This window comes from Alosa pseudoharengus, unplaced genomic scaffold (genome assembly GCF_046254945.1).
Source record: "Alosa pseudoharengus isolate Yale_2024_CS ecotype anadromous, Long Island Sound unplaced genomic scaffold, YU_APseudo_1.1 YU_APseudo_1.1_scf_6, whole genome shotgun sequence".
NCBI classification, from domain to species: Eukaryota; Metazoa; Chordata; class Actinopteri; order Clupeiformes; family Clupeidae; genus Alosa; species Alosa pseudoharengus.
The window spans coordinates 35,913,382-35,924,292 of record NW_027468848.1 but is presented as its reverse complement, the minus strand read 5'-3'; the positions used below and the strand labels follow the sequence as shown (position 1 = coordinate 35,924,292).

At 42.9% G+C, this 10,911-nt stretch overlaps 1 long non-coding RNA gene across 2 annotated transcripts in view; it reads left to right on the top strand.

Annotated features, from left to right (window-relative positions):
* LOC143106764 (uncharacterized) overlaps positions 1–8,578 on the top strand; it is a 20,864-nt gene extending 12,286 nt beyond the window's left edge. Inside the window, exons 3-5 of one of the 2 annotated variants that reach the window (XR_012983736.1) lie at positions 2,504–4,285; positions 4,410–4,561; positions 5,825–8,578. This is a non-coding gene — a long non-coding RNA (uncharacterized LOC143106764). Of the gene's footprint in view, positions 1–2,503; positions 4,562–5,824 lie in introns of both variants that reach the window. The other variant, XR_012983735.1, reaches the window with a different exon arrangement.
* Positions 8,579–10,911: the final 2,333 nt, after the last annotated feature.

Sequence of the window (10,911 nt, the reverse complement as noted above, 5' to 3'; positions counted from 1 at the left end):
GACACTTGTTTTTCTCATGTGTTTGCCTGTGACTGACTCTGTGTGTGTGTGTGTGTGTGTGTGTGTGTGTGTCTGGAACACACATGGGTCCTCAGTCTCTCTCAGATGCCACAGAATAACTTTTTTCTCTGTTTTACTCTCGCTATCGTTCCCTATCTTTCTTTCTTTCTTTCTTTCTTTTGTTCTCTCTATCTCTTTCTCTTTCTCTCTCTGTGTCTGTCTCTCATAGAAATACCTGTGAGATCCGAAAGTGTGTGTGTGTGCGTGTGCATGTGCGTATGTGTGTGTGTGTGTGTGTGTGTGTGTGTGTGTGTGTGTGTGTGTGTGTGTATGTTTTGTAGTGGGCAAATGTGATAAGTTCAACTGAGGTAACATCTTCATCCAACCTGAATTGGAGACCTTGGCCTCTCTCCCTCTCTCTCTCTCCATGGGACCCATCTGGAGCCTCCATTGTCCTTCATGTTATATTAGTTTTTTTCTCTCTCTCTCTTTTCATTTCACTTGCTGAATTTCAGCTGCCTTGCCCGGGTCTCTCTCCGTTTCCTGGGTTGCTTTCCTCTGACCAGAGGCTTGTGTCACTGGATTGGTATGTCATCTGCAAATATCACTAAGAAGCTAATACAGCAGCCTGTGCCTGAGCCAAGCCCCCTGCATAACACATCATATTTCACATGGCATGTAAGGGTAATCAATCCTAATTAGGGAGACATTGACACCATGGACTATTTCCATGGCATTTTTTTTTATTTTGTTTTTCATATCTTTTTGGCAGGCTTGGCCCCTCGAGCCACCTGTTTATTCACTGCCAGCCTCTCCTGTCAAGTAGTGTGGCAGACAGGCCGCTGGGGTATATACCCCCAACCCCCATGGCTCACATGCACTCAGTGGCTGAGAGTAAGAAATTGTGGTTGTCCTCACTGTGTTTGTGCCTCGCCATCTCTGCGCTCTCTCGCCTACAGTACAGGGTCAGAGTTACACCAGCCAACACATGTGTACACACACACACACACACACACACACACACACACACACACACACACACACACACACACACACACACACACACAGGCCCTTTTCTACACACGCGCACACAGTTGCTCTTTCCAGGATGTGGTCTGCTGTGCAGCTTTGAACTACATGGGGTTTCCCGAGTCACAAAGATAGATCTCATCACCATGTCTATTTGTTTGCTGATTGATGTGCTAAATAAATTCACTCTCTCATCCTGTTATTTCATTGGGCATTTTTTAGACCACAATCATGCTTCCTCTCTCACCGCCTCTCCACTGTGATTGTAGAGAAGATGATGTCATATCAAACCTTAATGATATTAATAAAGTGTTTTTCATAGTAACAACCTTATTTCCTCTGAAGATCTGAAATGGCCAGACTTACATGATCTAGTGGGGTACATTTTACGTAGATGGTAAAATAGCTCATAGTTTGTGTACTATCTGTGCACTCCCTGGCTCTTTGTGTCTGTCAGTCGGTGTTCGGCTCCTAGCAGGCCCAAGGCTTTGTTTATGGTGCAAAAGTTTACCTTTTTCTGAAGGACAAGATGCCAAGTTGTTGCCTTGGAAGTCTAATTCTGATCTGTTTGTGTGTGTGTGTGTGTGGGGGGGGGGGGGGCTGGGGGTAGGGGTGGTGGGGTTGAAACCATTGTCAAATTGATAAAATGATATTGTCATACCAGCCGGATGGCCGTCTGGTGTTTGCTTAAAAGGGGGATGGAGCGAGAGAGAGAGAGAGAGAAGGAGAGAGGACAGAACACAAAAACACGGTCCAGGCGACTGAATCATTCCTTCTTGCCAAAAAGTGTTCCTCGCGTTCCCACCTCCAGGATTACGGCAACATGTTTTATTTTCAGCAGTGCTGTTCACACTGAGTCACAGCTCAGGGCCACGTGCTGCTCTCACCAGCCCTTCTCTCAGTCTGGACCCACAGGCCAACAGAGACAGAGAGAGAGAGAGGGAGAGAGAGGCCCTGAAACTTAGGGCCATTCCAGATATAGTCTGAATTTTTGGACAAAATAGTATCTATGCACCATGGATGAAATTCGTTCAGTCTCAAATTTATTTGTTGTTGCAACAAATTTTGTCCTGGGTGTGTAAAGACTAATAAGAACATGTGTACTTAATTAAAAGTGTGATTTTGTGCAAATATTTAGTCTTTAGGCCTTTACTTTTCTCTCCCAATCAGACTATGCAGGCCCTCAAGTTGCAGTGCTTGTTGAAGGTCATTTTTGAATATATCAAATATAAGAATAGTATGGATAAAATAGGTAAATAATTGGGTTTCGTCAGTTATAGTGAACACTGTGTGTCATATGAATGCTGAATGCTGTGTAATTGATGGATACAAATGCCCATGTAGTACAGTACATGTTTATAAGCTGGTATGCAGTACATGTTTATAAGCTGGTATGCAGTACATGTTTATAAGCTGGTATGCAGTACATGTTTATAAGCTGGTATGCATTTGTCTTGTTTGTTTTCTGTTTTAGGGAACTGGGAGCCTCAAGCATTTATTGGCAGATTCGGGCTGCGACGTCCGGTGGCCTCCGTGCAGTTCCTCACCCAGAACTATGAGGACTGAGGAATGTCTTCCTGTCTGTCGTCCCCAGTAGTCCATAAAACATGGACGGGTGGCATCGTTCCACTCATTCAAGGGCTCTTGGGTTTCAGCTGTTTAATGTAATTGGATGTAGACTGTAGGATTTGATTGAATGTCTGGCCTTAAAAAGAATCCCCCACAGACATTGGCAGTGTAGTTGGTGTTCTAAAGTTCATTGTCTGGGGAATAGACGGCATGTTTTGTGCTGCCAGTAACTGTTACTTGATTATGCAGCACAAGGCTTTTAGTGAGTATATCATAAAAGCTCTTCAGCTATGTGTGTTTGGTTAGTTAGGACCGTCTCCTGCTTTGATAATCACTCATTTTGTTTAAATCAGTGTCTAATCTAACTGAACTGCCAGCCAGTATGTGTATGAAAAAGTGACACTGATTTGTTTTTTAGTGGCATCTTTAGTCTATGGATTGCATAACAAGAGCATTAAAATTAAAATCTCTCTCACCCTCTCTCTTCCGAAACTTTAAAACCAGCAAAAATAGGCACGCTATAACCACATTGTGTATTTATGTCCAAGTCTGCACCAGAAGCAGTATTTTTAACCCATTCATTTGCGTGCCTGATGCAAGTTCCTTCTAGTGGTAGACGAGCCCGGCCTGCATGAGTTCATTCAGCTTAATAAAAAAAACGGTAACCTATGTAAAGTTGCAATTGTGATTATGTGAATGTTTTGCTGCATTTCAGCAATTTTCATTTCTAGCTGTGCTACTCTCAGTGTTTAACAAACCAAGCATCCAGCCCACATTGTTATGTAAACAAATAAAAAATCCCCATCTTTGGACCGCAATACCCAGTGTGCAGCGTGAACTTAGCGTGAGGTGCGAGCAGTTAAGGAAAGAGAGGCTGTGAGGCCGACGGGGATTTTCAGACCATTTTCCAGACACCCAAAACACCAGTGAGGAAAGTGAGTTTACTATCACGCGTCTCTGTGTGTGGAAAGAGCTGTGTCTAAATCAGGGGAGGAAGTACGTCAGGGCCAAGACAGGAAGTGAGGGGTGAAACCGAGACCGCAGTGCAGCCGGAAGCCGCAGTGGAACTTGAACCAAAATATTTCGAGGAGCTACTTCAGGCCAGGAGAAGTAGTGACAGGAGTGGGCACAGGACTTTTGTGTGTGTGTGTGTGTGTGTGTGTGTGTGTGTGTGTGTGCGTGTGTGTGTGCGTGCTTGCATGCATGCATGTGTTTTTGTGTGTTGCATTTCTGTTTGTAAAATGTCATTTGACTCAGAATTAAAATTGACATCTCTGTGCTGACCACTGTATGACAACACCAGATCAACAAAGTTGAGTTTGTTGAGGAGGCTGAACCCACTTTGAACTCGTCAGAACAGTCTGGAAACTGGGGGTGGGGTGTTGGGGGGGTGAAAGGCTGGAGAGCTAAACTCCTGTGCCTGACCCCAGTGTCCACTGAGATATCGAGGACCCCTCCGACTTCACCCGGGCCTGCATAGGGTCGGTCCCACAGACCCCCGCCTAAGAGGGATATCGGTTTTCAACCAGCAGTTCCCCTTGGAGAGGCACTAGGTATCAATACTCCAAATGTCTGAAAAAAAGGACGGATTTACTAGAGGGACTTTGATGTGCTGATGATCAATGTCGGTTGGTGGTTTCATTGAACCCGCTGTGGTGCCTCATCGTTGCAGAGAAAGATGGAGAAGGTAGTCAGGGTCTTTGTTCCTTTGGTGGTTAAGCCGGCATTGGTAGCCTTGCCGGTGCCCCCTGTATGAACTCTGAGAAGTCATTGATCACTTGTTGTGCTTATGCGTTTGTTTGGTCTCACAGACTAAAGCAGCCTAAGCTCTCACACGCCAGTCTTCCACAAACAGAATGCGCACAGAACTTCTGCATAAACACCACAAAGTTACTCTGGCTTCATGAGCAAGCCACTCACTCTCGGAGTCTTGGATGTGCCCTCGACACCTCAACAAGAAAAGGTGCGTTTTTGGCAGCTACACACACAACAGTTCATAAACAGACATTTAAAGGCACAACAACGATTTTAACACTGTTACAGACTAGATGTACAGCACAGAGGTACTACATAATATGTCTCGTGCTGCATAATCTGAAGAAAATAAATCACACATCTTATATATCGTATATGCTCTGGCCTAAACATGGGCATCTGGCTTGAAATGTCCACGTGATGAAAAGTAAATCTGGAGTGCTGTCCTATTTCCTATCTACAATTGCAATATTGTTTAAGATAAGATAAGACTAACCTTTAAGTCTCCCAAAGGAGAAATTTGCAGTGTTATAGCACTCAACATAGGAGACAGTAAACAGCATACAACATACCTCGCTCAATGGTGTTTTATGTCCCCAACGTCGCTTTCCAGGCAACGCTGCCATCGCTGACTTAAAGGCACCTAATCCTAAAACCTAACCCCAACCCTAACCCATGCCTAACTCTAGTGCCCTCCAGGCAGCATTGGGGGCATAAAACACCAAGGTCCAGAATATACATGAATGTGAATATACACATACTGTCCAGCCACAGCAGCTCAGTAACATCCTGCCAGGTATTTGATCCAACCATTTAGTAAAGCAGCTCATCCTCAGCAGCCAGGTAGATCAGATCATTAGTGATATCACCTGTGTTAAGTGCACAGGTAGAAAGAATATATGGCAGGACTTTTACTTTCTGGAACTGGGATGTCCGCCTCTGGCCCTACCTAGGGCCCCGGTAGGATTCAAGAGGCGGAAGATAAATAAATAACTGCTCATCCTACATTACTGGCTAATAAATACAGGTAAATAGTGAAGAAATTAAGAAAATAAATAGGCTACCTAAAAAAAATTGTGGCATGCTGTATACTGGTACGCAGATGTCAAATTTTATTTTCCTCTGCAGTTGGCACATTTAAATGGATTGAGCTCAAAATTATGCAAATTCTCATGCACTGCGTTTCATAAGGGGAAGGTTATATGTTTAAAAAGCACCTTGGCCCTAGTAATACATTTATGACAGCTTTAGCTCTTTGGGAAAATGTAAGCATATTTCATTTTCAAAACACAGCCGCTTAAAGCCTCCCTTGACACACAAAAAGAAGCATTTAATAAATGTCTAATTTATTCAAACTATCGTAATTAAAGAGAATCAGTATAATCTATGCAATTGCCTAACCGCAGAAAGGTGGAAAAAATATGCATAAACATTTACCACCATGATTCTGCTCTGCACATATTTTTGGCAGGTTGAACTTCGGGTGTGGGATAAGGACTTAAGGATTTACCGTCCTCCTCAACAATTTAAGAAGGAAATATCGCAAGTCCCAGCCATCAGCAATGGCACAGTATATCATCAGGGGTGTCTGTTTTGACACCTCTCCACTTCAGGCAGGAGCGCACCCAGCAGGACTGTTCCTAAGCTCACATCGAGAGTTCAAGGGGTTGTCATTCCCACTGCCCTGTCCGAACAAGGTGCCAGGCTGTCTATGTCATTGTCACCCACTCACACTCACACACGTGCCATTACCGTTGCCAATTCTCACAAATTCAAGAGTGCAAATCTATTTTTTCGGTGTGTGCTTGAAGTACAAGTATTTTACACGTCATTCATCTCAAACACAAGCCCTATCCTCTCACCAAAATCAGTGTACCTCATTCTTATTCCAGCACTACCCCCGATCTGGATCTAAATGTAATCCCAATCCTGTGTTGTCATTTCAAGTGCTTCTGTATATCTGTTGACCTACATCCCACTGACACGTTGCTTACAGATACAATGTTATGATAGTTTTCTCTTTCACGCATATACTACTTCGCAAATAAACTATATCATCATAACCTACTTTTCATTACTTAATTATGATTGTTCTTTTAAACAATGACTTTGGTGCTTTTTCCTTCTGGCTTTCACTTGCACCTACTGGAACACTTCTAGTACTGTTAGTTCCAGAGGCACTTGAATGCTTGAAATGTCTTGCCTGCAAATTAGTGTCAATTAAGAAGTGTATAACAGATGAGAGGATTTACTTATAAATTCAAATAACACATTAACTAAAAGAGGCACATCTGTGTTAGTAGAATTGGTAGTTTTTATTAAAGAATGTTTGACTAATCTCATAGAACACAGATCTGGGAAGAGGCTGCAAGCCCCAGACCTTTTGTCAAGAATTTCTGTATTAATGTCTATGTCTGCCTTAAGCCCTGCTTGTACAAACACTGTTATGGAAAATGATGTGAACAATAATGGGAAACAAACAATGATCCTGTGCCCCAATTTCAAAGCTCAACTTAAGGCCATGATTGTGTAATTACTACAGTAAAACGCATCCCATAATGATACCCCTTCCGGTAGAGGACTAACTAGGGCACGGCGCTATGGGTTGTAACAACAACGAGGAAAGGCAATTTGAATGGCCCCACTAGTGCATCTGGAAAAAACACAACTTATTTGACTATATACCCCAGAGTGCCTTTGTGTTGTTTTTTTCCATGCAATAGTGAAATGTTGCAGATAGGCATCGTGCCCAGCCCCGAGCCTCGCTGGAATCCCTACATGCAAACGAGACGAGGAGAACCTTGGCCTAGGTGATGTAACAGAGATTTCCAGTGCCGCTAACTGCCCCGGCTGATCCGAGGACAGTGGTCTCCTCTGTTGTGTCCCAGTTAATGTTAGAAAGTCGAGGAAATGCAAATTTGCCCGTGCATTTAGCGGGTGGCATGCTCCCTGGTGCTGGATAATGTTTCCACTCGCCGTGCCGCGGCTTCCCTGTTGGAAAGTGCAGTGACAGCAGTTAAGCTCTCCTCTTCTGAGTTCCTGTTCGGAGGGATTCCCCACGTTCGTTTGCATCCCTAAAAGAATAGGGGGGTGTAGGCAAACATTAAAGAGGTGGATGGCTTTCTGCTGGCGCAGCATCAGGAACATATGTGGGGGGAGGGCATGCTCAGACTCAGTGATCCCAAATAATCAAAATATCAGGGGGGTTGCACCGTGCCAGGCTGCTGACATGGGGGGGTCAGTGTTCACTATTTGCATAATGGTGTTACGGGTGCTGTGCTGTACTTTTGCATTGGACATTACACACATTTCATGGCACAAGAGTAGGGTCCAGAAACTCTCAACAGGATTTAAATTTAGGTCAGGTCTTTCACAAATGGATGAAGTTCATAACGAAATGCAGTTTGACAAACCTACAAATCCTAGTCAACCCCTCTCTCCCATAACAATTACAATTCAGGGAGGTTCTCGACCTGAATATACTGTATATACACACTGCCAGTGTTCTGGTGTCTCTGGCTGCACTGTAACTCTTAAGTACGCCTCTGAAGCCTTCCTTCCACACATGGGGACATATTCACTTGCATTCCCCCATCACTCTGGACTGAACAGAAATAATAAACAGTCACTTCAACAGTTACTTTCACAACAGCTACGTCTCCTTAAATAGGCCAAGTGAAACACATTCAGGGGGTAATCAGCGACTCTTCTATGTGTATAAGTCCGGTAAAGTGAAGGCTGGGGCAGAGCGTGAGCCGGCCCTTCTTTTGAACTGTTCTTTTGTCACTTCAGCAGATAATGCACTGTGTGCGCCCTACATGGATGAGTGAGCCTGACACAAGCATGGGGAGTGCTGCCTACGTCATGGAGGAAAAAGGCGACCTCTGGTTCCTCTTTTTATTTTCTTCTAAAAACGGTCGCATTCAAATGACCATGTATCCATTTTCATTTTCAGTGGCTCCGTGGAACTCAGTGTGTTTTTTCCACAGGTGTGTCTCTCTTATTTTCCACTTATGATCATCAGATTGTTTTTTTTGCATTGGATGAACATGTGCAACATGTTGCTGCCTCACAACTTAAATGAGAGACATTCAAACATCAACATTATAATTTATTACAATTTGTAATTAAATGAGCTCAACATTAATTAACCTAATGTTTGCCATTACTGTTTGTTATGTATGTCGTTACATTATATGTTTGACATCTCTCAAGGACCAATTCCACAAAGTTGAATGTATAACTAATAATAATTAGATATTACAGAGTGTTGCACTTACTATTATTAAACTATGTAAGTGAACCAAGATTAGACTGCAGACTGGTGTGCACCTCACTGAATACTAGGCCTTAGCAAAATCTTCTACAACATCTGCACCAAACTCTCAGCTGCCTCACCTACACACAGTTTAGCAAACCACAAAGATGAGCCACCAGAGTCTCCCCTGGAGTGTGTGTATGCGTGCATGTGTGTGTTTTCTGAAGCCCCCTAACCACACTGCATGAATCAGTCGCTCACCCACACAGTCTATTTTCAGTTCATTAAGGAGAATCTCACTACTAATACTATTACACCCTCCATGTGTTGGTCTCTGAGCCAGCCTGTCTGCAGCACAGCACATCTCCCTGGACTGGCTGATGCCGTAACAGGCCACACTCAAAGAGGCCCTGAACTAGTGGGCAGATTGTTGATACATGTTGATAGTATATTACCTAGTTGCTCTCTGAACACACACACACACACACTATTACCTCAACCTATTCTTGCACTGATATAGTTTTTTATATTACCTTGTCTACATTATACATTATTCTCTTATATGTCCATATTTATTTTATGCTGGTCTCTAGACTTTATTCTTGCACTGTTGCACTGTTAGACTTACTCATTTGCACCATCACCATGACACTCACTCTCATAGAGCACGTTACCATACAGAATCACAGGCTCAGTCCCTGCCCTGTCACTGCAAGCGCCTCATGCTTGATCATCCTTAAGCACACTATCTGGATATTTTATTTAGTTTATATAGTATATTTAGTATTTTAGTTTTTTTTTATCTTCTACTGCCTCTATTGTACAGTGGAGTTTTTTATATGTATATACTTATATTACTTGTGCTGCTGTAAGTGCATGTTGTGTGTGATGTCTGCATGCTACTGAGACTTTAAATTCCCCCTTGGGGATCAATAAAGTATCTATCTATCTATACACACACACACACACACACACACACACACACACTGAATTAAGGGACTTTCAGGAGGATGAGAATCAGTGTGCAATGCATTATGAAATAAAGGGAAAGTCTTAGCTTTTTTGTACATTATCTGCATTGCATGCCTTTTTGGTCTCGCGTAATGTGCAGTCCTGTACATAGGCTGTCAACGTCTATCAAAGTCAGCAGTGGAATCTAATCTCTCTGCATACTGCATCAACTTCCCCTTACTTCCTCAATAGGCTTGCTCTCTCACTGACCAACTCCAGAGAGTTTTTTTAGGCAGAGAGTCCCGCTGAGATATCTGGAGTCAGATTTTTAAAATACTAGTGATGTATAGCCTACTACAGCCCCCTTGGAGCTCTCAAGGCCCTGGTTGCATCATTCATTTCAAATGGATTTGCTGGTCAATGCCCTCTTCCTGAACTACAGAAGAAAAAAAGAACATTTTCAACAACAATCACAATGGCACTCTTATCAGTGTAACCTAGTAATGTCATACAATCCATGCCAATGCAAGAGCACATGAGCCATATGCAGTCTCTTATCTTTTTTCCCCATGGAAATAATAGCGAATTAACAGAACAATGATTATGTATGGCTTTATGAAAAAAGTTTGGGTATGCAAACTCAAACAATGCAACACAGGCAACTCTACTGGGGGAAAAACTGGTTGTGGTAAGCAAACTTAGTGACAATGTGCAAAGGACGTTCTTATTATTTTAGAAGAAAAAAGATAAGATATTTTCTCTCTGGTTTCTAAATTGGTGAAATGGGACCCATGACGTTTGCCCTCTGTGGTTCCTTTAATGGCTGTGGGTTCCGATCGCTTTTCCACTTTGCTTTCACCGGAACTCTTAACCAAATAGAGACAGTGAGGGGCGGGCCCGGATAAACTCCTTATTTGGAGTTTCCAGTTCAGCGGCGAACTTAGCACTGTGAGCCAAAGCCAAGCCTGCGGATTTACAAGGCGCTTGCAATATTTACAAGCGATTAACTCTGACAGTAGCCGTCTTTGTAAGCCAGTGCAACAGTTGCTGCCTCTGACTTTGTATCTTCATCTCTTGAAAAAATAAAAATATATACATATATATTTAATTTAATTTGCATATGTCAACAAATATGTTTTTTTTTTCACATCCCAGGCCATCACAGTATTTTACAGAAAGGCGTCTCTTAAACATGAGGGTGCACACTGCTGCTAAGGACATAAGAGTAATTTTCAAAAGCTTCAAATAGACTGCTTGCGGAACAACACATCTACTGTAAAGTGTTGTTAATGTAATGTATAGCCTGCTGATTATAGTGATGCCTGGAAATAAGCCTTGGCATTTATTAT